Source organism: Myotis lucifugus, unplaced genomic scaffold, assembly GCF_000147115.1.
Source record: "Myotis lucifugus unplaced genomic scaffold, Myoluc2.0 scaffold_221, whole genome shotgun sequence".
NCBI classification, from domain to species: domain Eukaryota; kingdom Metazoa; phylum Chordata; class Mammalia; order Chiroptera; family Vespertilionidae; genus Myotis; species Myotis lucifugus.
This window is the reverse complement of record NW_005871269.1, coordinates 477994-500659: the sequence shown is the minus strand read 5'-3', so window position 1 is coordinate 500659 and position 22666 is coordinate 477994.

The window sequence follows — 22666 nt, the reverse complement described above, 5'->3', positions numbered from 1 at the left end:
TACGTTTTCTTTCCTGTAGTACTCCCCATAGAAGGGAATAGTAGACAAAGTTTTCTACACTTCTTTGATCATGGAATTATTTAATTTTGTCTTTATGGCAATATTCAGTGTAGAAAAATTTGGGTCATGGAAAGGGAATGCTAAAGTGGAGAATCAGAACTTTACCCTAAAGGCACTGACATTTCTAGAAAGGGAAGTTTCATGATTCAAGAAGTTAAGTAACGGTTCAGGAAGGGTGGTTCACTGGTGGTATACCAGGCCATTGGTGAGACTCAAGAGAAAGGTCTTTTTCAAGTAGAATGTCAGGATATAAACTAGATTATAGTTAGTTAAGGAGATTGCTGGCTGTGACAATAGAGTCAGCAGGTAGCAGAATACTCTTTTTTTAAAAATATATTTTATTGATTTTTTACAGAGAGGAAGGGAGAGGGATAGAGAGTTAGAAACATCGATGACAGAGAAACATCGATCAGCTGCCTCCTGCACACCCTCTACTGGGGATGTGCCCACAACCAAGGTACATGCCCTTGACTGGAATCGAACCTGGGACCCTTCAGTCCGCAAGCCGATGCTCTATCCACTGAGCCAAACCAGTCAGGGCAGAATACTCTTTAAATGATCATTTTGGAAGTGAAAATATGAGATCTATCCAAGATAGTTGTAGCTCTTTAGAGGATTTTAGTCAGGATAGGGAAGACAGGGCATGTCAAGGGGAAACCACGAGAGGCCCATGGGAGGACCTGGAGGGAGGGGGGACAGTTGTGGGATCAAGTCCTTGGCAAGGGTGAAGGGAATAAAGTAGAGAGCATAGGTGGGGAAGAGCAGAGGAAAAAAAGGAATGCACCTGATTTCATAATGCAGTCTACTGCATGTACCAAACTAGGTCCATCACATGCTGTATTCATTCTCAATCCAAGATCCTCACTAGATGCCTGAAACCATGGATAGTACCAAACCCTATTTATATTATGTTTTTCCTATGTAAACATACCTATGATAAAGTTTAATTTCTAAATCAGGCATAGTAAGTGATTAACAACAATAAGTAGTAATAAAATAGAACAATTATGCAGCTAGTAATAAAATAGAACATTATGCCAAGTGAAATAAGTCAGAAAAAGCTAAGAACCATATGATTTCACTCATATGTGGGATATAAAACGGAAACTTATGAACACAAACAGCAGTGTGGTGGTTGCCAGAGGGAAGGGGGGAGATTTGGGTGCTGATATAAGGTGACAGAAGATTTGACTTTGGGTGGTGGACACATGGTACAATATACAGATCTTGTAACATTGAAACCCACACATGAAAACTATACGTTCATGTTGACCAATGCCACCCCAATCCTATATAATAAAAGCCTAATATGCTAAGTGTCCGACCATTCTTTTGACCATTTGACCAGTCACTATGACATGCACTGACCACCAGGGGCAGACACTCTGACCAGTAGGTTAGCTTGTTGCTGGGGTCTGGCTGATTGGGACTAGGCAAGTTGGGCCGGACATGCCCTGGAGCCCTCCCGCAGTCCTTTCCTGGACCCAATTGTGCACCAGTGGGGTTCCTTGGCCTGGCCTGAACCCTCTCGCAATCTGGGACCCCTCAGGGGATGTCGGAGAGGTGGTTTCGGCCCAATCCCCTCAGGCCAGGCCAAGGGACCCCACCGGTGCATGGGGCCTCTAGTCAATTTAATAATTTTTTTTTTAAAAAAAGGGATGAATGAGCAAAAGTTGCTTTATTGTAGGTGACCTCAAATCCCAAGCTAATCCAGGAGGGAAGGTGCAGCCAGAAGCACCTGCTGAGGCAGGAGTGAGTGAAGGAGCAGGAAAGGAGTTGCCTTAGAACGGGGACATGGGCCAAGGGGAAGGTTGCAGATGGAGAAGACAAATACCATGCCCTTGGAGGTGGAGCATTATCATGGGATGGCGCGGGCTGAGCTTGGTACAATGAGCAGCTCATATGGAAGACATGCAAGAAAGTGCAGAGCAAAAGGTGAAAAATTCGAGGTCAGGGTTTAAATGGCTGGTTAACTGAGTGCTGGAAAGAGGGGCTCATATTTCTCTCTTTTGCCTGCCCATGGATACCCAATAGCTGTGAATACACTGGTCTGTATTTCCCATTGTGCCTTGGTCTTCATAAGGGAATGAAAAGGTCACCATTGGGAAAGGCCACACCTAACCCACATCCAGCTGTATCCAGCTGTGCCCAGCTGTGAATTCACAATTGCAGTAGGCATCACAATCTACCATGTCACTCGACCAGGGTGTTTCACCCCTGACAAGTGCTTTTCAAAACAGGCAGAGGCAGGATTTGAAAGGAAAGTCTGTCACTCACTCTCTTTGCCTACAGATGTGGGGTTGAGGGAGACGAAAAGCCAGGAACACCTGAGTCAGCCTCAGTAGCTGGACATGTAGCAGTTTAACAGCAAATAAAGGCTGTCCAATGACTGGGGAGTCAAATTAAATTCTGAACAAACAACCCTCCAGCCCCATCCCAGTCAGTTTTAGAATCAATGCAGGTGATTTATGGCTCCTTAGGGTTGTATTTTCTTTTCAATGTGCTGGGATTTACACACGTAGCCACCATTTACTCCTAATGAGCAGCACGCATCCGTCCCTGGACACCTGGCAGGGAAGGCATCGCTTCGTCTCATTCAGCAGCGTGCGCTCTTTCCACACAAAAGGGGTCAGGAGCCCGGTCAGCTGGGTGGATGCTGTTAACACAAAGTGCTGATATTTTCCAGGCTTTTCCTCCCAGGACAATCTGTGCTTTGTAATTTCATGGTTCTCTGGTGTGTGAGAACCCTCTGGGACAGTCTGGTTCTGCAGCCTCAGCTGATTCAGACAGGAGCTGGGTGGAGGCAGAGGAGAGCCTTTGGTTTTCTTTGTTACCGTCCGATGAAAGGGAGCCTTGGGTCTGTATTTTTATGGGGACAACCCAGAGCCTGTGATCTGGCAAGAGCCCCATTGATACCTGTGGGATACACGGCAGGTGGAAGCACACAGAATGTGCATCTCTTGAAACAAATGTTTGGGCATTCTCTGAAGGGTATCTTCTAGCTGAGTGAGTGGGCCATTCCTGGGGAAAGATCGTGGTAGAGCTAATGTTTTGTGAATGTTTGGCATTATGCCAGGCCCTAACTCCTTAATTTTATTCATTGCTCACAATGATCTTTTTAGGTGAATGTCATTGTTACCCTCATTTATAGATGAGGAGACTGAGGCACACAGGGACTGATGTGACTTGCCCGAGGTCACACAGCTAGCAGGAGGTGCGCTGGGATTTTCACAGTCTGCCTCCAGGGCCCTACATCTGATCAGATGTCAGAGGGCATTCTCTCGGCCTCTTCCATTTGGGCAGCAGTTTTTATACCCAAGGCGGTTAGTTAAAAGACTAGCTGTGCTCTAAAATGACAAGAAAAACAAAGACATATTTGCAGTCTCTGAGTCCTCAGCTTTCAGAGCAATTAGCAATATACAAGTGGGTTCATTTACATAGTTGGTTCCAGACCAACAAGAGTGGAGGGTGACCGTCAGGCAGGGAGAAGTGGGGATGAGAACAGATTTCTTTGCTGTTCTTGAGGCAGATTTTTTTAAAGATAAAAGTTGGCAAAAAGGAGGGGGGAAAAGGCAGAGCCTCTTAATTTGCATCATTAGTGAGGCCTTCGCCTGGGAGCTAAGTGACTTCTGTGAGGCTAGAACTGGAGCACATCCATTGTGGAGAATTCTTGCTGAGACAGACATGTCCCTCATGTCTGCAAGGGGTGAGTTTAACTTCACCGGCAGTAGAATCATGAGAACACTGGAAAAGGAATGTTCTAAATGGAACTTTATTCCCCTGGGAAAATATAGCCCCTACACCAGGAAAGAGATTTAGGATCTTTCCATTAATTCCTGTGATGGGGGTTTTCCTTGCTCCTGAAAAATGTGTTCAATGGGATCCAATTGTTCACATTCTTTAGTTTGTCCTTCTTCCCCTCAAAGAGACTTTAAGTTACACACAAAGCAGCCAGGGAGTAGCCACTGAAATCGATCTCAGAACAAATAGACTACAAACAAAAGAATAGGCAACTTTTTCCCCTCCCCCCACCCCTATCCCGCCCTACCTCTATCCCCCCCCCCCCCCTGCCCAAGGCATGTTACCATTACCTTCCTCACTCCCAAGCTCCAAGGGCCCTCCTTTACCTCCATAACTTGTTTCCTATGCACTTTTTCTTTTAGGAATGACTTCCACCTCTGTGATTTACCGAATGAATGTTTTCTTACCAAAACAAAAATAGGCAAAATGTTTGGAATCTGTTTTCCAACCCAACCTAATTTCAGAATCCAGATTCCAGAAGGAAAAGAAAGCTGCCTGTTTAAAAATTTGATTTTAAAATAGTTTCTAGAAAAAGATTTGATAAGCCCCAGTACCTCCTGGGAAAACAAGCGGCTCTTAAAAACCTTGAACATCATTGTACAGATTTTTATGAATGAGCAACATATGGATTAAATTACCCATCTTTGAAAAAAAGAAATCAAAAGACAAAGCACACTCGGCAGTTTTATTGAGCCTGAATGATTTGGAAAACAGTTCCATGATACCTTAGAAATCCCAAACGGAGCTTAGTTTATCAACCATCTTTGAAAAATGAAATTTAGTCATTCACATAAAAAGGGCTGTCTCCATGAGACTGTATGGAGGTTAAGATTAAAAAAAAGTTCATTGCTTTTCCTAAGTTTTGAGGAATTCCACAGATGAGTGGACCTGAGACAGTCATGGTCATACATCTAACTTCCAGGAATTCTCTGGGCTGGAGCCGGTGGAGCAATGTGGATTCTCAGGTCCTCTGTCTGGTTCAATGTCTCTCTTTTCCCTTCCTCATGGTACTACTTTTGGCAGATGGGCTCACAACTTGGCTCTTCCCTCTGTTCCCTAATTTTGAAACTCAATCATTGTCAATGCTGAATGAGACTCATTTTCTGAAAAATGAAAAAAAAAATCTGTGGTCAATATACTGTATACATTATGATTCCTGTGGCTATCTTTCTTTTCATATATGAGGCTATGGGGAAACTTATTTAACTCTGTTTTAAAATTGCGTTGCAATTTAAAAATAGTCAGCTGTAAAAATAGTCTAAGCATTCATTGAGCAGTGAATATGAGAATGAGTGAAGGTCCCCAGGGAAATAAAAAGGTTCCTGATTGATTTTTATTCAGAAAGGGATAGAAGTGGCAGGTTCCTGGCTGGGTGGCCAAGGGATCTTTACTCCCAAATTGAGTACTTGGTGCTTACACACCGAAAGACAAATATAGACAAGATTATCCTGGCACTTTGCACAAATATTACAAAGGTTTGGACACCAAAGGTGTCCCCTGAGACTTATAAACCCTTGGGCCCTCTTTATCAGCAAGTGACAATGGTAGGACCTGACCCAGGTCTTCTGATTCCAAGTCCAGTGACCTCTCTGCCGGAATGAATTCCTTAGGCCTGTAAAAACCATAGGCTCCTGGACTAGCACTAAATATCGAATAGAAATTTACAAGGTGGAGACCCATCACATGTTTAAGTTGTTTTTTTCAACTATGCAAATGCTCTTTTAAGTAATCAACATGAAAATGACTTAAATTTTATTTTGCATGTGTGTCATTTATTATAGACTTTAATTATTGCATGCATTATACACTGATACACATACAATGCGAACAGAGTTGTCAACACAAAACATTCATATTATTCTTTGTGGATGGCCTATGGCTGTTCCAGAGTATTTTTTTTCCTCTTTTTCTTTTTTTTTTAAATATATTTTATTGATTTTTTACAGAGAGGAAGGGAGAGAGATAGAGAGTTAGAAACATCGATCAGCTGCCTCCTGCACATCTCCCACCGGGGATGCGCCCGCAACCCAGGTACATGCCCTTGACCGGAATCGAACCTGGGACCTTTCAGTCCGCAGGTCGACGCTCGATCCACTGAGCCAAACCGGTTTCGGCCAGAGTATTTTTGACCATACTAGGTGCCTTATATCTAAGCCTCAGAAACAAACCCTGTATGCGATCTGAGTCCGATTATTATAATATCTATGGGCCAGAGAGCATTATTTCAGTTATCATAAAACTGATACGATACCCTTTTCACCAGTCATACTCAATTTGCCCATCCCCACTTCCTGCCGTTAATGCAACTGGAAAGTCCCTGAGAGGAGGTGAAAAGGCGCTAAGGGAGAAGATGTGCAGCCGAACTCTGAATAAAGGTTCAGTGCTATTGGTTTCTCCAACGACGTTTATCTTCTGCCAGACTAACGTGGCCAAGAAAATGAATGCCTCAGGTGACGCTCTGTCTCCCTGCTCTTCTGAATCGTTGCCGTTGCTCTGTACTCTTTGGAGAGAGGCCACAGTCAAGGAGCAGAGTGGTGAATACGTTGGGGCACTTCCAGACTTAAGGCTTCCTTTCTTCTCTTGTGAGAAAATTGGTTTAAATTCACCTAAAGAACAATCCAGAGAACATAATGTACATGTTAAGTGCAGAGCGATTGTTTCTGGCTGTCCACAATCACTCATGCGGTTTCTTTGCCTTTGTATTGCCTTTCTTTCCACTTGGCCTGACGCCTCTGCTTTTGTATCCAGCTACTGTCATCATCCTTCGTGATGAAGTTTCGACACTTCTTCCTTCAGGAAGCCTTCTCTACCGACCAGTCTGGTTTAGATACCTCTCCCTCCAGGCCCCCACAGTAGCGCCAGGCATAACTCCATGATAGGATTTATGTGTTCTGTAATAATAGATTTGTCAGCAAATACCAGAACTAGATCCCCTGGGAACAAGAATCGCATCATTTCATTCTGAATGCTCAGTCTCCAGCCCAGTATCTAGCCCTTAGTAGATCTTCCATGAATGTTTATTGAGCTGCTAATAAATGAGTGGCTAATGGAGTGGTGCTGAATACCCAACCCCAATTATGCATAAAAACCAGGAAGTGTTGCTCTTTCCTTATTATATCTAAAAATGTGCTTTGCCTTGGTAAAAGAAAAACAATCACAGTCCCCAACACAAGGAAATATATTAATATAATTCAGAATCTGGAGCTCAAAGTTTCATCCACATGAAAAATTGTAGGAAATTAAAAAATGTAAAACAATCCAATAATCATATCACCTTAGCAACATTAATTTCAGCACCTATATTTTCAGTCTTGTTTGCATGTTTACAGACTTCTATGTGGTTGTAGCTCCTCTATAGTTATCACTTAAGGGGTGATATGATCCTTTATTAAGCCTCTTCCATGTCCCAGGCACAGTGATAAACTCTACTGATGTTATCTGTTAAGACCTACAATGACCCCTGTGCTAGAATCGTTATGTTCAGGTTACAGCAGATAGAGCGGGCCAGGGGGAGCTGAGTAACAGCCTAATATGTGGTAGAAACAGGATTTGAGCTGACATCAGGATGACTAAAGCTATTACAAGTTAAAATGATAAATTCAGTTGAAATTAATTAAAAATAAAATTTAAAAATATTTCATTTAGTCAAATTTCTGAGAATAGATTTATTGGATTGAGTGAAATGTCTTGCCTTAATAGTTGTTGCCAAATTAATTTCCAAAAGGATTGGAGGAATCATTTCACAGGCTTGCCCGCCAGGCTGCAAATTTCTCAAAGGAAGAGTTTGTGTCTTACCTCCCTGAACTCAAAACCTAGCATAGAGCTGAGCATGTGGCCACTTCGTCACACATGTCTGCTGAATGAGTTGTTGAATAAAGGGACACTGCCACCAGCATTAGAAATTGTCTTTGAAACCCACATAATGTGGTGCCCGAGACGTATATAAACCTACAAAGGGCAGATAGATTTCTTGTCCCTGAATCTAAGGAAGGAGATGATGGCCCTTGTACAGCAGATTGCTCTGTCGGAAAAGCACCTGATAGCTACTTTTGCAAGCAACTGAAAGTATTCTTCTCCATTTCTGCTTCTAAGAATTAGTGAATCACTTTCCAAAATATGTGATTTGACTTAATTCCAGGCTGCCTCTTGGCCCAGACTCAGCATGCTGGCTCAGTTAGACACACAGTCCGGCAAGCAAAAGGCATCGGGATGTAGTTCGGGCTTTCTTTGAAATATTCAAAGGAAGTTTAAGGGAATATAATAACTCTTGAAAATTGTCTTCCTTCTCTTATTTTCTTACATCTCCTCTGTTCTCATCTCTACCAATCTCTAAAACCCCATTTTCAGAACGATATGCAAAATGTTACTGCAGTGTTTAACCCGAGGCCTCTACTTGCTTCCTTTCTTGAGGAGAGTCAGCACGGCCATTGCATACTCAGCCCCACACTGGGCTGGGCACCTTATGTGCCGCGCCAGCTCAGCCAGGTTCGGTGACCCTGAGAGGGGGGTGGTGGAGGATTGAGAAAAGACAGACAAGAGAAGAAAGCTGGGTCTGGGTGGGACGCTGTCCTTTTTGATGGAGAGCCTCTCTGATGGAAAGCTAGCGACAACGCCACGGGCTACAAGCTGTGTCTTTATTTTATAGCAGATTCCACCAGGCAAAGTAACAGTATGGTCAAGATGTCTACAACATTCTCATTGGTTTCGATCCTACTCAATTACATGCACCTGAACTCTATCAAGACCACATCACTCAGACACGTGGGACCACAGGTTCGGACCCTAGGTTCAAGCTTACAACTATAGCTGTTGGCTATAATTGTGCTGGGAGGGCTCTGCCCTGCAAGCTGGGACTTGCACGTGGCCATGAGAGGACTGTGCCCTCTCATTAGTATGAGGCTTGAACCTGTCCAAACACTGTAGCCCAGTGGTTCTCAACCTTGGCTGCACATTAGAATCACCTGGGAATCTTTTTAAAATCCTGATTTCTGGGCCTCATCCTCCGGAAATTCTTTCTTGTTATGAGGGTGGGGCCCCCTACCTTAGTATCAAAGAGACAGAATTTCCGGAGGATGAGGCCCAGAAATCAGGATTTTAAAAAGATTCCCAGGTGATTCTAATGTGCAGCCAAGGTTGAGAACCACTGCTGTAGCCGCTCTCCACACTTTCTGGGCGTTCCAATGGCTTCACTCTCCAGGAAGGAGCCCTGGGGCCGTCAGCATGTGGTTCCCTGGCCTTCATGACCCCAGGCCTTTCCCCTCTCTTGCTTACCCTTAGAAGTCTATTTCTTTTTCTGCTTACTTTTTCACTCTTCTTTTTTTAAAAGGGAAATTCTCCTACAGAAGTTTTGCTTTAATTTTTTTTCATCCTATATAATTCTTTGTAAGTTAAGTTATAGGTAGTACAGAATCAATTTATTGACCTGAAGCATTGCTTCTCAAATTAGACTAAAAGTTTCCTGTGGCCTTTCCAAGCTTGCCAATTTTCCTACAGGAAGTTTCCTTGAATTTCCTTCATGCTCTCCGTTCCCACAACTCAACTCTATACCATCGTTTTCTTGAAAGCTATGACAAGTATCTGTCCATCACTGGGTCCGTTCCCTAAGGTCTGGCCTCTTATTTTCTGTTCCTGTTTTCTTTTATTGCTATTCCTGTCTCTTTACTTTAAACACCTCCAGGTTTCCCCTCTGTCAACACAGGGAAGATTAAAATAGAATTTACCTTATCAGATTAAACTGAACTTCACATACTCTTCATAAGTATTTGTCTTTAAAACTTTCTCTGACACATTTGTAAAAATTAAATCTCTTAAATGTATTTCTGATTGGCTGAGGTTACTGCTCAGTGGTCTGTACCATTTGCCTAAGTTACCAAGTTACTTACCCTGATTCAAATTCAGTTTTGCTTGTCTGACCTTTAGAGAGTTGGGAAATGACGTTATAACTTAGTGATGTCATAGACATAATGAAGTAACTTCAATCTATAGTTATTATATTGGCTTGGGGGAAAAATTAAAATAATTGTCATAATATATTGTGTTGTTATTTGAAACATGAAGGAAATTTGACAGCTTAGAGAAACTGGTATATTAGCTTTGTGGTTTTAATTATTAGAATTGTAGTTTTTAACTTGGAAAAGAATGTGATTAGTTTTCGAAAGTGTTGCATATTTAATAAAACTGATTTTTAAACATTTACAATTTCTTTTAGAAGATCTACAGTTTATCTTGTAGGGTTTGTAGTCTGCCCTCCCAGGTAGTTGAGTTTGTGAGGGAACCAGCTGTACCAAATTTGAAAAGTGTATCAGTCAGAGTTCAATCTGAGCAGCAGATCCAGTAGATGTGTTAGTGTGTGTGTGAGTGTGTGTGTGTGTGTGTGTGTGTGCGCACACATGATCTATGATTTATCACAAGGAAATTGGCTTATGAAATTGTGGAGGTTGGCTAAGCAACTCTGAAGTTTGTAAGGCAGGTTGTTGAAGGGAAAATCACAAGGAGGCTGACACTCCATAAATATGGGCCAAAGCTTTGTCCACAGGAGGAATTGCATTATTTTTTCTACCCGGAAAGTCTCAGCCCTGCTTTTAAGACCTTTCAACTAGTGAAGCCGGGCTCACCCAGGAAAATCTCCCTTAAAGTTAGTTGGATAAAGGGGCTAATGACCTCTGACAACCCCTTCAAGGCAGCACCTGGATTGATGTTCGGTTAGTTAACTGAGGACTGTAGCAGAGCCAAGAGGACACATCAAAAACCATCCCCAAATGGTTGAGCTATTTTAATTAATTTGTAAATCGGTTGTACCCTTTAGTGCAGTGGTTCTCAACCTTGGCTGCACATTAGAATCACCTGGTAATCTTTTTAAAATCCTGATTTCTGGACCTCATCCTCCAGAAATTCTGTTTCTTTGTTATGGTGTGGGGCCACAACATTAGTAACAAAGTAACTGAATTTCTGGAGGTGAGGCCCAGAAATCAGGATTTTAAAAACATTCCCAGGTGATTCTAATGTGCAGCCAAGGTTGAGAACCACTGCTTTAGTGGGATTTAATCTGTTAAATTTATAATTATGCAGAATACAAAATAAAAGTTATATTTTTCTTTTGAGATAGAAATGCTAGTTTTCTAAGTAGAATGATGCAGTTTACAAATTGAATGTAAAGACACGAGAAAACCTAGGTTTTAATACTTATGGCTGTGGCTGTGGTAATGAACCAAATAACTGTAGCCTTTTACGTGCACAGAGCTTTCCACGTGTGTGCAGAGAGAACCCTCAGTTGATGAAGACAGGCAGAGTAGAATTGGATAGTTCACCAGGGTCCTCAGGCCTGACATAGAGAATGAGAATTACGGAAAATGGAATTTGAACAATTATGGAGTGAGATTTGAGAGCTTTAAAAGATATTTGTATCAGTGCTTGATAATGATGGTGTTTAAAACACTTATAAACTACAATCAATGTGGTCCAGTCCCAGAACTGCATCATGGTAAAAAAAAATGTCCAATAATATCCAGCAACCAAAAGAAAATTCAGAATAACTTGAGGGTTTTACTTGCATTTCCTGGTGCAATACTAGATCCCAGTAACACTTCTAAAAGAATCCCTCTTTTGTCTATTGTCTAACTCTTTCACACAGCAGTTCCCTCTGCAAACTTTCCTCTAATTCTCAGCCCTAGTCTGTGTCCCAGCTTTTCTTTTCCCCTTTCTTCTTTCGCGTGGTAAAGCCCCAAATAACTGTGCTACCCAAGGAGGACCCTCCTAGGAAGATCAGGGTGATCTAAGGGCTTAGGTGTAGGCAGAAAGGAGAGGCTGTGAACGTTCCTACACTAATTGGTTTGGCTCTTCCTTACAGTGGTGATAATTCAGTGTTGGTATCAGGGAAATTCAGCCACACTAATAGCAGTGTGGATACCGGAAAGCTTAGAGTGAGAAAAGAAAAGCTAAAACGTGTTCAGTTATATAAAAGTAACACCAATTACACTTAATTACATAAACTGTTTACCATTTATGCCTAATTACCCCAAAGTCATAATTATGCACTCCATTAGTGATAGATGGCAGATTAACCTGGCGGTAAATTCTATTGCGACACTAAACCTGTGTGTTCAGTCCGCTTCCATGACTGCTTCTACACAGGAGCCCACACACATGCTGTCTGCAGATCTGCTTATAAACTTAAGGACTCTAGCTCAGCGTGTCAGCTCGGCGTGTCAGCATTTTGAAAAACCCTAACTTAACTCTGGTGCCGTGTCACATATAGAAATTTTTTGATATTTGCAACCAGAGTATAAAACAAAGACTTATATTTTTGATATTTATTTTATATATTTAAATGCCATTTAACAAAGAAAAGTCAACCAAAAAAATGAGTTCACGTGTCACCTCTGACACGCGTGTCATAGGTTCACCATCACTGCTGTAGAGACACCCTGGTCCAGGCTCTAGCTGCCACAGCTCTGAGCTTTTGCAGTCGTCCGTTGTAGCTCTCCCGCTTCCAGCCTCCCCCCAGCATTCTCTTACACCCAGTGTAATAAGAATAATCAAAAGCCTCCAGTAGCCCCCAGCTTTCTCTCATCACATGGAAACTCCTGAGTCTTGCTTTCTAGGCCTCTGGCTTCTTGTTAACCAAACTATGTTTTTCGTCAAACAGGGAATCCGTGTGCGGCTTTTTCCTTTAAGACATCAGGCCTTTCTTAAGAATTCTGAAGGTTAAAGGAGTTTGGTTTTCCAAGGCATTTCTTGACAGGTATCATTTTCCCCCCATTCCCATTTTTTGTGGCCTTGGGATTCTTAGTTCCCTTTCTCTCCCTCGGGGTTCAGCTCAAAGCTAATCCTCAAGGAGGAGCATGGGGGGGGGGGGGGGGGGGGTAGGAGAAGAGGAGACCCAGAGTTGGGCAGTTTGAACGGCAGGATCTCCCTTCATAAAAAGGAAGTGTCTGGACCACTGTGCAAGGAACAGAGCCCATAATCTGGAAAATAGAAGAAATCTCAGGCTGTTCTTCCTTGCACTTTTCTGTGGTTGTTCATGGTGCTCTCAGACCTCTGGCCCTCTGCCCCTGCAAGGACATCAGAAGAGGACTGGCATGGCAAGGGGCTGGCAGGACAGCCCTGCTGGAGCCGGGTACTGAGGCTGGGTTTAGCACATGAGGCAGGAGCATTCAAAATGGCACGCAGGGGCTGGTGCTTTTCCACTTCTGCTGCTCCCACACAGCTTGGAGCCACCACTGCCTCTCCTGCAGAATCCAACGCAAGGGTTTCCTAACTGACCTCCCTACCTCCACTCTGCATCGCACAAAGCATGCTCCACACAGCAGCCTGCATGGTCTTTGGGAAGCACCAATCAGACTACGGTTTCCTTTGCCTAAAACCCTCCGATGGCTTCCCAATGAACCTACAGATCTTACAGGATTGATTCATGCCTACATTTCCCACTTCCTGTGCTGCAGCCACTTGGGCCTTTTCCGAACAAGCCAAAGCCTTTCCTGTCTTGGGCTGTCACACGTGCTGTTCCCTCTCCCGGGAAGACTCTTCCAGCAGCTCCTTCCTGATTCAGCATCTCAGCTCAAGGAGCTTCCCCTCTCATCCTCTCAGTCTCCACCAGGTCACTCTGGCTTATTTTCCTCATAACACCGGGCACTTGTGAAATTATCTCTTTATTTATTTTCTGTCGGTCTCTTTTCTGTGATTTAAGTTCTTTGAGAGTAGTTTTTCCAGTGTCTAATATAGAGGTTGCCACATTAGCAGGAGTTTTGTAATTATTTAAGAAATCAATAAAGTATTCCTGGTACGCAATTATAACTATTCTTAGTGTGGAGAGCGGCTACAGCGTTTGGGCAGGTTCAAGCCTCGGACTAATGAGAGGGCACGATCCTCTCGTGGCAAAGCCACGTGCAAGTCCCAGCACAATTATAGCCAAAAGCTACAGTTGTAAGCTTGATCTTATGGTCCGAACCTGTGGTCTCACGTGGCTGAGTGATATGGGCTGCGGGAGGTGCAGCAAGTAAACAAAGCTTGATCAGGTGCATCTAATTGAGTAGATTCAAAACCCACCATACAGTGGTTCTCAACCTTCCTAATACCTCGACCCTTTAATACAATTCCTCATGTTGTGGTGACCCCCAATTTCATTGTTGCAAATTGAACATAATTAAAGCATAGTGATTAATCACAAAAACAATATGTAATTATATATGTGTTTTATGATGGTCTTAGGTGACCCCTGTGAAAGGGTCTCGACCCACAGGTTGAGAACTGCTGCACTAGAACATTGTAAACATCTTGACCATGCCCTTACTTTGCCTCGAGGAATATGACTATAAAATTAAAGACTCAGCTTGCAGGCCATGGCACTGTTTCTCTAATCAGAGGGCAGCATCTCACTTCGCCCTAGCTTTATTCTCTTGTCTGTCTTTTCTAATTCTTCACTGCCTCCTCCTCTGCCCCTGCCTCAGGTTCACCCATGGCCTTGCTGACACGGCACACTTAGAAATACACACAGGAGAATGGAGTTGCCATAATGATGACAAAAGAATGTAGCTGAGGACTACGTTTTAGAATCAAAGGGAAAGATTCTTTGCTCAGCAGCTTCAGGTTGAAGAGCCTGGGAATTGCAGGCCCCCAAACCAGTGCTAGGAAATCTTAAGCTTTTGTTCATTGTGCTAACATATATATCGCATAAAATTTATCCTTGGTGACACTTATCACACTCAGTGTTGTGCAACCATCACCTCTATCTAGTGTCAGAACATGTTCAGCATCACCAAGGATACATGCCCCGTGAAGCGCTCACTCTATTCCCTGTGCACCACCAACCCATGGCCATCACTAATCCACGTTCCCTCTCTGGATTTGCCTATTCTGGATATTTCATATAGAAGGAATCGAGGACATGTCACCTTTTGAGACTGGCTTCTTTCACTTTGCATACTATCTTCAAGGTTCATTCATGTTGTGGTATGTATCAATACTCCATTCCTTTTTATGACAGAATAATACTCAATTGTGTGGATATACCACATTTTTATTATCCAATCATTAGGTGGTAGACATTTGGGTTGTATCCACCTTTGTCTCTTGTGAATCGTGCTGTGTTGATATTCTTTTTGTTGTTAATCCTCACATGAGGATATTTTTTCCATTGCTTTTCAAAGAGAGTGGAAGGGAGGGGAGGAAGGAGAGGAGAAACTGTGAGACACAGAGAGAGAAACACCAAAATGAGAGAGGCTATATCGACTGGTTGACTGCTGCATGCACTTTGACTAGGGATGGGGAGTGAACCCACAACCCATGTATGTGGCCTTGACCAGGTATCGAACTCGTGAACCTTTGGTGGCCAGGGCTATATTAATATTCTTGTACAAATGTTTGTTGAGCACCCTTTTTTAAAATTATATTTGTATTGATTGCAGAGAGGAAGGGAGAGGAAGAGAGAGATAGAAACATCAATGATGAGAGAGAATCGTTGATCAGCTGCCTCCTGCACACCCCACACTGGGGATCGAGCGCACAACCCGAGCATGTGCCCTGAATAGGAATCAAACTGTGACCTCCTGGCTTATAGGTCAATGTTCAACCACTGAACCACTCTGGCTGGGCTAAACACCCATTTTTAATTCTTTTGGTTAAATATCAGGAGTGGAATTGCTCAGTCATTGAATAATTCTATGCTTAACTAGTGACAGTTAATTTTATTTTCCAACTTGATTGGATCTTGGGTTGCCCAGATATGTGCCTAAATATTCAGAATGTGTCTGTGAGGTGTTTCTGGATGAAATTAGAATTTGAATTGGTGGACTCAGTACAGTGGTTGCCTGCCTCAATGTGGGTAGGCATCCTGCAATCTGTTGAAGGGCCTGTATAGAAAAAAGGCGGAGAAAGGAAGAGTTGGGCCCTTCGTGCCTGACTGCTGGGCTGGAACACTGATCTTCTCTTGCTCTCTGTGCTCCTGGTTCTTCAGACCTAGACTGAAATCTACATCATCCGCTCCTTGTTCTCAGGACTTCCCACTTGGACTGAATTATACCGCAAGCTTTCCTGAGTCCCCAGCTTGCAGACAGCAGCAGATCATGGGACTTCTCAGCTTCCATAATTGTGTAAGCCAATTCCTTAAAATAAATTTATCCATATATATATTTATTTATTCATATATATATATATATATATATTCTATTAGTTCTGTTTCTATAAAGAACTCTAATACACCATTCAGAAGCCAAATGTTTTTCACAGCAGCTACACCATTCTACATTTCCACCAGCAATGTATGAGGAGTCCAACATCTCATTATTTTACCAACTCTTTTTTTGTAGTTTTTACCAAATTATAGCCATCCTTGTGGCTGTGAAATGTCATCTCATTGTAGTTTTGATTTGCATTTCCCTAATGACCAATGGTGTTGAGCATCTTTCATGTGTTTTTTAGCCACTTGTATGTCCATTTCTCTTAGAAGAAATGTCTACTAAAGTCACTTGCCCATTTTTAAAAAAATAATTTTTAGAGAGAGAGGAAGGGAGACAGAGAAAGAAACATTGATTGGCTGTCTCCTGCATGTCCCCTACCAAGGCTCAAGCTGCAACCCAGGCATATGCCCCTAGTGGGAATTGAGCCAGCAACCTTATGGTGCCTGGGATGATGCCCAACCAACTGAGCCATACTGGTCAGGGCTCATTTGCCTATTTTTAAAATTGGTTATTTGCCTTTTTGTTGTTGAATTGTAAATGTTCTTTATATTTTAGATACTAGATCCTTATCAGATAGTTGATTCACAAATACGTCCTTACTTCTGTGGAGTGTCTTCATTTTCTTGATAGTGTACTTTGATGCAAAAAAGTTTTTAATCTTGATGAAATTTATTCTATTTTAATTTTGTTGCTCATGCTCTTGGTGTCATAACTAAGAATCTTTTGCCACTAAAGTCAAGAAAATTTATCCCTATGCTTTCTTTCAAATAGTTTGGTCCATTTATTTCTTTAGTACATTTTGAGGTATTTTTTATATGTGGTGTGAGGTAAGGATAAAGCTTCGTTCTTGCATATGGACACCCAATTCTTTCAGCATGATTTGTTGAAGAGACTATTCTTTTCCCATTGAGTAGTTTTTACACCTTTGTTGAAAGTCAATTGACTACTGATATACAGATTTATTCCAGGACTCTCAATTCCACAGAAAATCTAACATTTTTAAAAGAAGACACTATTGCCTGGTCAGTGTTGCTCAGTAGTTAAAGCTTCTGCCTGCACACCAAAGGGTCACAAGTTTGATTCCTAGTCAAAGGCATGTACCTGGTTAGAAAGGTCAAATCCCACCCTGGTTGGTTCAGGAGGCAACCAATCAATGTGTCTCTCTCACATCGATGTTGCTCTCTCTCTCTCTTCCCCTCCCTCATTCCATTCTATTTTCTCTAAAAATAAAAAATAAAAATCAATGGAAAAAAATCCTCAGGTGAGGATTAACAAAAAAAAAGGAGTCACTACTAACACATTTTGAGGTCCTGTAGACAGAGACCTTTGAAAATTTAGGCAATCTTTTGAATGTTGTTCTGATTAACCTGGTTTTAACATATTAGAGGAATGAAGCCCTACAGCGAAATTAATTGTACTTACTGTAATTTAGGATCAAAATCTCCTGTTGATCCCTGGCCAGGTAGCTCAGTGGGCTAGAGTATGGTCCGGATATCTCCAGTCAGGGCATATACAAGAAGGAACCAATGAATGCATAAATAAATGGAACAACAAATCAATGTCTTCCTCTCTCTTTCTCTCACTCCCTCTCCCTTTCTCTCTCTCTAAAAAAAATCTCCTGCTAAGATGATATTAACATTATCATTAGTGATACAGGAAATTCTAGATAGTTCCTATGATTTAATAATAAATATTAGCTTAATGTTTCTCTCAAGGCCCAAGTCTCTTATCTGGCCATATTTGAAGATGTCATCTCCTCCCATCACTCCCTCCACAATCCTAAGAACTGAAAAACAGACAAAGGGGAGAAAAAATATGTGAGATATAATATGTAATCATCTCTAAAACACACGAATCACCTGCCTTTCCTGCCCTTTCTTTGACCATGAAGACTTAAAGGGCTCACTGGACCTTGTTGATATGGGTTCTGCTGAAATCCATCGGAGATCACATGGCTCCACTTTCCATGGTTTATACATTTAATCCTAAAGCAGACATTATTTATAGAGTTTCAGGCCCTGGGGTGCATGCATTCTGGGATTGCAAGAATCTAAGAGCTACTCTTTCTTTTTGAGGCATTTACTTTCTGAGGAAAACATAGGTACATAGGCATAGAGCAACTCTCTCTCTCTCTCTCTCTCTCTCTCTCTCTCTCTCTCTCTCTCTCTTCATCTTTGTACCCCCATTGCTGAGAAGAATTTTTGAGCATTCTGTGCTCTGAATGTTTGCTGAGTAAATAAATAGACAGGCTAAGACTTGAGGGACGAGTAGGAGTTTTCCATGTAGAAAAGGAGAATAGGAGAATTCTAGGCATGCACAGGGCATGGAAGTCTAAGAGTGTGTTTCATCCATTGAATGACAAGTGGTGGCAAGAGTCTGAGGGTGCATGGATAGCAGGAGGGGAGGATGGAAAGCAGGCTAGAGTTCATTTGTGGGGAGTATCAAATCACACTAAGAAATTTGGAGATTACCCTGCAGGCTATGGGGAATCATTGGTCATTAATAAGCCCAGTTTGGTGGCAGAAGTGGGGAGACACAAACAGTTACATGAAAATCAATCTCCATTTTAGAATATTCAGGGAGCACTGTAGAAAGTGGATTGGGGTTGGTGAGGCAGGCAGGGTGACCATTTGGGAGAGCTGTTATAGTCCAAGGGAAGGTTGAGGAAAGCCCTGTACTAGAGCAATGTCAGTGTGAATTCAGAGAAAATGATGAGTCCCAAGGATATTTTGAAGGTAGAATTGGCAGGATTGCTTGTTAGGGGTGGAGGTTGGGTTGTTGAGGAGTGAGGCCAAGTTTTTAGTTTGAGACACTATGTGGATTATGATACCAGCAGTGGAAACGAAGAATAGGAAGAGAAACAGGACCCACCCTATGGATAGGGAGAATGATAAGGATGATGAAGGATCAGTGAAGGGACTTATAACCTGATTGACAAATTCAAACCCCAGGTCACTTTATGTTCTTATTAATTGCAGGCCCAAGAAAAAAACTATTCAGATAATCTGGCTAAAATAAGACTTTATATAATTTATGGATTTGACTTTCCTGTCCTGGGGTTTTCCAATAGTAATGATAGCCACCTGAGTCTTGTAAAAAGATCATGTGCATTTGAAGAACGATGTGAAATTACCATATTTGGGTTTACTTTTCTCTTTTTCTTCCTATTTCACAGTCTTTATTCTTTAATTTCAATTATATTCACCATTAAACTATTAATTAAATATTTAATATTAAAATCACTAGCATTACTGTGTCATATACATTTTATATATCATTTTGCAGTCATTTTAGGTAGAGGAAATGGTTTGCTATGACTCCTATTTCACAGAATCCAAGTCTCAGAGAAGTGAAATAATTTGTTTATAAACCCACACACCTGAGTGACAGAGCCAGGTCTTCAATCTGGGTCCTCCAAGTCCACATTCAGCTCCTCTAGGACCTAGACAATGTTTTTAAAAACTGTCACAACTCATCAGTGAATGGTGAAATTAATTTAGCATCAATCAACACTGAAAAATAAAACGATAAAATTTTAAAATTTCAACATGCATCACATATTAAGGCCAAGTATTGCTGTGTAAGGCTTCTCTCTTTCTCTCTCTCTCTCTCTCTCTCTCTCTCTCTCTCTCTCTCTCACACACGCGCACACACACACACACACACACACACACACACACACACATAGCTAGAATTGAACATGCATGTGCTCAGTATTGGAGTGAATGTGGGCTGTTTTGCAAGAGGAAAGCCCTTCAGTTTGGGATAAGGGAAGCAAGTTTCATGGAGGAGGTGATGTTTTTATTGAACCTTAGAGGATGGTAAGAGTGAGGCAAATAGAGGAGAACCAGGCCATCCCAGCTGAGTGGCTGTTATATTTCACATGAAGTAGGTATGTCTCCTGATTCTCAGCCTAGGGATTATAGTTTTGGGGTTTTAAGTAAAATCAAAAGAGTAAAGATTGAAATTAGCACTAAGAATCCATGTAGGGGCCATTGGTTGATTTTTTGCCACCTAGCCTCCTCTTCCCGTTCCTAAGTAAATTCCCATTTTCTTTGGGCAATTAACTATTTGACTGGGGGAAAGATTTGGGTGTTAATCGGGTGTGCATTTCTCTTTTGGTTAAAGAACTGCCACGGGATTGAAAACGGTTTCAGTGTATTCATTCCTATGCCTGCTGCCTGGTGTTACTGTGGTTGCTGCTCCTTCAGGCCCACGTGGCTAGTGCCCCTGGGGATGGGTGATTCCTAATCTGTTCATCTCTCAGCTCCCATCACCCTCCTAATAAATGTCCTTCACCTTAAGTTAGAACTCTAACTGGAACAATGAGCAAAGTGTTTTCTTACATTAGCCTATTGAAAATCTCTATAACATACCTGCACAGAGAAGTAAACTGAGGCTCAGAGGGAAGCCCTGCCCCTGGGAAGAGATAGAACTGGGGTTTGAGCCTCGATCTTATTAAGGAAATGTTCTTTATTTTTTCCATCTTTGAGGCTGCCTCTCCAGAGCTGAACAAGCTTTTTGGCTTAGAAGTTGTTATGATTTTAGAGAGTCCTCAATTGTTGTTAAAATGACCCCAAAAATGTAAATGCCTGCCTTCATATAAAAAGGATGTTTCTTTAAAAGAAGATGTTAGACTTAAACTGAGGTTTCCTGGTTTAAAAAAAAAATCAAAACCACTCAACAAGACTAAACCCTCTCTCTCTTTCTAAATATTTATTAGGGATTTAGGCAGGGGCCTAGATAATTGAGAGGATTAAAGGGAAGGAATGAAGGAGAAAATGTTCCCTCAGGCAGAATGGGAACTAGAGCAATGGGAAAAAGTTTCCCGGGAAAGCAGAAAACGTGTACAAAGCAAAATTAATTTTAGAGACATTAACAAGAAAGGGGTTGGGGTAAGGTAGAGAGAATGGGGAGAAGGCAAGGAAATTCTACAGGGGAAAAAAAAGAGAAAAGGAATGAAATTTGGTCTGGTTTTAATTTATGTCAATTGGCAAATAAATCCTTGAAAGCTGTTCTCAGCATGGATAGTCCCTCTGTAACGTAAGTAACTGAAACCAGTTCAGAATGCATTTTTTTCCTCCTAAAATATGATACACCCTATAGACAGAGGCAACATCAATAAAGTTCCCTGCCTCTGGCTCCACATTCTCCCCACCCTCCCCCCAAAACCTTATGATTCTGCCTACAATTCAGAGCTGGGATAATTAGGGGAATTAAGGACATTCATGAACATAAAATACATGTGTGTTTAATTGTACTGTCAAACCAAAGAGATCAAGATGAACAGTGAATGAGCAAAATTCCTCTTCTAAGATATTGTTGAAAACTTTTGATCCTTAAAGATTCACCCGTTTCCGGTACTTTCCCTAACTCTGGGTGGAGGGTGAAAGAAAAAGTATGTTTAATTGTATCAATTATGTTCAACTGCTTTTTAAAATTTTTATTTGTTGAATTCTCAAAAGAATTTTGAGACAATTAGATAGGCATGTATGGTGAAAGTTTCTACAGAAAGTTAACCTTGATTGACTGCATGGATAATGCAGTAGAAATGGGAAGATTAAGGACAATTAACTGAGAGTACTTTAGCATCTAGAAAAGAATTTCTACAAGCCAATAAGAAGAAGAACCTATTAGTGAAAAGGGTGAAAGGTATTATCTGGCTTTCACGAAGAAGAAATGCAACTGTTTTCATAAACATCTAAAGCAGTGGATGAGGCCCAGAAATCAGGATTTTAAAAAGATTCCCAGGTGATTCTAATGTGCAGCCAAGGTTGAGAACCACTGATCTAAAGAGATGCTGAACCTACTCAACATATTGCCATTTGAAACCATACAAATGTGTTTTCTTTCCCATCAGCTTGCCAAAAATTAAAGATTCATGCAATACTAAGAGTTGTTAAAAAAAAAAAGTAGAACAATAGGACCCTCATACAATGTCCGCAGGAGTGTAAAGGGGTTGAATTACTTTAGGAAGGAGTTTGGTATTGCCTAGTGAGTAGCACTGTCTACTTGATTCTTTAGAGCCCTATGCATATTAACCATAAGCATTTTAATTTCCCAGTCTGATAATCCCAACATTCCTGCCATATCTGAGTCTGGTTGTGATGTTTGCTCTGTCTTTTCAAATGTTGTTTTCTGCCTCTTAGTAAGCCTTATAACTTTTTCTTGATGGCAGGAAACCATACACTGGGTAAAGGAATTGCTGTAAACAGACGTTTAGGAATGCTTGAGGAGCTGTGGTTGGAGGGAAGCACTCCATAGCCCTATGATTTGGCCTCAGTCTTTTAGTGAGTCTGTGCCTCTGGACTGTGAAATCCACAAGTGCTTCTCGGTCCCCTCTGAGGTGGGACAAATGGCTAGACTGGGCTGGAGTTGGATAAATCCTTTCCTCCCTATGAAAGGTCAGAGCCAAATGGAGTTGGGGCCCAGGTCGTTAGGTTCTGACAAAACCCCTGCAGGTTAGGCCCTGGAAGTTTCTCCTGAAGGCAGACCTCATGAGGAAGAACAGAATGCTCTGGTTACTTGTCCCTACCCCTGCAGGAAGCAAGAGGAGCTTTTTCTCTGATATGAGAGCCTAGATGAGCTTCTGGAGGTAAGTTTCCCACAAAGAGAGTGTCATCCCCACTCCC